Source organism: Bos taurus, chromosome 12 (genome assembly GCF_002263795.3).
Source record: "Bos taurus isolate L1 Dominette 01449 registration number 42190680 breed Hereford chromosome 12, ARS-UCD2.0, whole genome shotgun sequence".
NCBI lineage: Eukaryota > Metazoa > Chordata > Mammalia > Artiodactyla > Bovidae > Bos > Bos taurus.
Window position 1 is genome coordinate 44,563,185 of NC_037339.1, and position 4,262 is coordinate 44,567,446.

A 4,262-nucleotide genomic window follows, 5' to 3' on the forward strand; every position below is an offset into this window, starting at 1 on the left:
TTTGTTTAGTATTTTACAGTTTATGCAAATAGATTAATGTTCTTGCTCCATCCATCCTACTTACAATTATGTAATAAAAAAGTTCTTCTGTTTCACATTTTCAAATATAAATAATGAGTTACAAAATATACACTAGTGCTGAAGAATGTCTGGCCTTAAAAAATAACAGCCAAGTATAAGTTTTCTGAACTATATAGTCTCTGAAACCTTTTATTACTGTGTCTTTGGAACCAAATCTTCAGTAACTATTGACTTTTGGACATTTGACATTGTTATTTTTTTTAGGTTTGCTTTAAAAAGGTTCCAATATAACTATGAGTTTTAAAAATGTAAAATGTTATAGATAGATATAAATATATATATATGTAATTATATCCTTCATATTCAGTGAAATTCTTTTAGTAGACACAAAAAAATTTGGGGGGAAATATGTCTACTAGTTAGAAACTGTATTAGTACTCTCTCCGGTCTACAAAGAAAACAGTGTGTTACAAGTAACCCAAGAACAACACAACCCTCTGAAGGTGGTAGTTAGTCTTTGCAAAGTATATCTCAAACATATTTCTATTTCTCCTGAATTAAAATTATTGTTATTATCTTGAAGAAAATATACTTAGTTTTTAATTTTGTAGTCTAGGATAACCATTTTATCATGTAATTTAGAGTAACTGTATTCAAAAAGGATTGCCTTGCAAACTTAGAATAAAGTACAAATTTCCTTTTATTTTTCTGAAAATCGATGGAGACTTAAACTCCACAAAATCAATGTGCAAGTCTACTGTTGACTACATAATATTGTGTTTTGTTTTCCTTATGTACATTTGTAAAACAAAACAAAGCAAGATTAAACAATAAGCAAACCTTATTTTTTGTCTGATCTAATTCTTTCCATGTCAAATTACCACACCTTGTTTTAAAAAAATGATAGACATGATTTATCTTTACATTAGTAAGACATACTTAGTACATCTAAAACATAGTCTTTCCAATGATTTACCAAATAGAATTGAACTGGTATCTACCTACAAAAGGAGTCCAAAAGAGTGAAAATGAACAGATGAAAATAATGTGGAGGCTATACTGACACCCGGTTTCCAAAATATATTTTAGGTCTAGAAAAAAATATTATTCAATGTTTTAAAACCAATATTAGTTTACTAATTAAACTCCAAGTGACAAGAAATTAAGAAGAAATATCAGAATCTTAGAGAAAAGAAGCATAATTTGAAATGACTGACTAATTGGATTTTTTAAGTTTTTTTTTTTTTTCCTTAGTTCTAAATCTGGATAAAGTGTGACGAATTTTGAATCTGTTGGAAAACATAATTTGACGCAATTATGTTGGCTTAACCATGTTCATGGTATAGACAGAACATATGACACTTCCTCCAATGTTGTCTTCTTGCCATTCCTGCTTTACATCTCATGAGTGACAAAAACTGGGCTGAATGAATTTCCAGTTAGGAGGAAAGAAGTTGTTGTGTAGACAGTGTCCACACATCTGAATAAAACAGAATCTCTTATTCATTCTTCCTTATGTTTCAAACACAGAGATATCACTGATCTTGATTTTCAATATAGTAATATATTAAATTTCAGTGAAATTAATTATTAATTATTTTCCCTCTTTTAAAATTATTTTTTGTTTTATAATTTGAAATTTTATAGTCAAGATTTTGAAACTTAAATTTACATTTTAGGAGAATTGTCTAGATAAGTAGCTTGAATCTCCAGTAAGAATTTGTAAATAATTTTATTATTAAAAATGTGAAATAAAATATATGATTTTCTAAATTGCCTATGTGGGCTTCCCAGGTGGCACAGTGGTAAAAAAAAAAAAAATCTGCCTGCCAATGTAAGAGAAATAGGTGCCATCTTTGGGTCAGGAAGATTCCCTGAAATAGGAAATGATAACCTACTCCAGTATTCTTGCCTGGAAAATTCCATGGACAGAGGAAGCTGGTGGACTGTAGTCCATAGGGTCACAAAGTGTCAGATACAACTGAGCATACACACATACACATAGACAGAGTGCCTGTGTAATATTTAATTCTATGAATAGAGAAAATAGTTTAAAAAAGGCCTATAAAATATGCATAGCAAAAATATATATTTAATGCTAACATAGAAATATCTTTAAGTGAATTGTATCATATACATATGTATTATCTATATGTGATTGTACATATGTAGAAAATTTATAAAAAGATAAAACTAAAGTGATTAATTTTTTTGTTACACCAAGTTGGATTGTTTATAAGTCTTTAGAAATATTTATCATACTGTGCATAGTTTGAAATTTTAAGATGTTTTAGGCATTTATTTTTTAAATTTAACTTAAAAATGACTTTAAGCAGAACTGATTTTGTTGAAGACATTATAGGGTACAGTTCTAGAATTTCTGTCTCAGAATTACACAAGTCGGAATCTTGTTTTTGATAGAAACACTTAATGTTCATCTCAACTAATAAACACATTTTCATCAGATACCTTCCTTCAAAAATATAAAAAATCCTCACACTATTTATATGTCTAAAGTAGGGACATTTCGCTTAATCCCTATGTCACTGAATGAATAATTCAGTGGAATTTAATATCAATGTTTTGTAATAATTTAAAAATTTTTTAAATCATTACATTTCATCTAAAAATATATTGGGACAGACTTCCCAGTGGCTCAATGGTAAAGAATCTGCCTGCCAAGCAAAGATATAGATTCAATCCCTGGATCAGAAAGATTCCCTGGAGAATGAAATGGCAAACCACTCCAGTATTCTTGCCTGGGAAATCCCATGGACAGAGAAGTCCATGAAGTCTGCAAAGAGTCAGACAAGACTTAGCGACTCAACAACAGCAGCACAGGTATTGTGATAACATTAAATTATATTCTTATTTTGAATCTTTGTATTAAATACAACTTTGGTGAAATTGCACATCATTAAATTATGCTTAGTTAGACATTGGTACTAATTAATATTAAACATAGAAACTAAAATCAATAAAGCAGGATTAAAGAAGATTTTTTTTCCCTAGCATCTTTTGTTTATACACAATAAAACAATATCTATAGAAATATTGATTTCACAAACTTGTAATCAATATAGCCTAACAGCCAGGAGACATTCACTTGAAATAGATATTTACTATGTCATTATTGTCATAACCCATAATGGATTATCCATAGGCATTCTAGGATCATATACAGGCCGTTTGGGAAAAAAACTGGAACTTTTTTCTAAAACTGGGAGATATTATCTCACCAAATTGGCACACAGGAAATAATTATTTATTTCAATGAAAACAATCACTGTGGGTATCAGTGAGGGTCTAAGGCACATTAAAAACAAGACACTTGAGGGGGGTGCTTTGGGAGAATTTTACTTACGTGAGTGATAAAAACAGACAGGCAGAAAAGGAAGGGAAGAAGCATGGAAGGATGGAAGGAAAGAAGAAAGTGAGAAAGAAAGAAACAGACTTATTGATTTGGAATTCCTGAATTAAATCAACTTTTTCACCCACTCATAGTCAGCTTTCTGGGGCTGCCTTGTCTTCCCTTGATGTAAAGGAACAGAGAAGAATGAATTTTGGCATGCTCAGATAAGTTCCCAAGAAAAAGAAGATTTGAAAGGACAGAGTCATACTGCCTGGTTTCTTTTCCCAGACTCAGCTATAGTAAATTCACTCCTGCTATGCCATGAGTGTTATATGAAAGGAGAGAAGGATAGCACTCCCCTTGACAAGGATCGACAAGGCTCTCAGGCCTGACAACATGCATACAGTTAAGACAATGCCAACTACTTTGTGGCATCTAACCACTGTTTGGGCTTCCCTCATGGCTCAGATGGTTAAGAATCTGCCTACTATGCAGAAGACCCAGGTTTGATCCTTGGGTCAGGAAGAAGGAAATGGCTACCCCCTCTAGTATTTTTGTTAGGAGAATTCCATGATAGAGGAGCCTGGAAGGCTGTACTTCATGGGGTCACAAAGAGTCAGACATGACAGAGTGACTAACACTTTCACATGCAATGAGTCAAGGAGCTGACAGACAAGGGTCAGACTACAATGTTAAGGTGTGACTCTGCCCAAGGAGGAAAATATCAGGGGTGGAGGAAGTGTTCCCCTCAATATCTTCTCTGTTTTGGGAAAGTGTGTGCTGAGGGTTTTATGAGAACAATGATGAACCTTGTTTGGAACCACAATGGTGACAGTTGCCTAAGGATATATGATAGGTTATGTCAGGGAAGGCTCTGTGAGCTGCCCAG

General features: G+C 32.4%; 1 non-coding gene across 1 annotated transcript; it reads left to right on the forward strand.

Annotated features, from left to right (window-relative positions):
* The first annotated feature begins 3,698 nt into the window (after window positions 1–3,698).
* On the forward strand, window positions 3,699–3,821 carry LOC112449178 (U6atac minor spliceosomal RNA). The gene has a single exon (XR_003037663.1). It is a non-coding gene; the product is annotated as a U6atac minor spliceosomal RNA (small nuclear RNA).
* The last annotated feature ends 441 nt before the right edge of the window (window positions 3,822–4,262 follow it).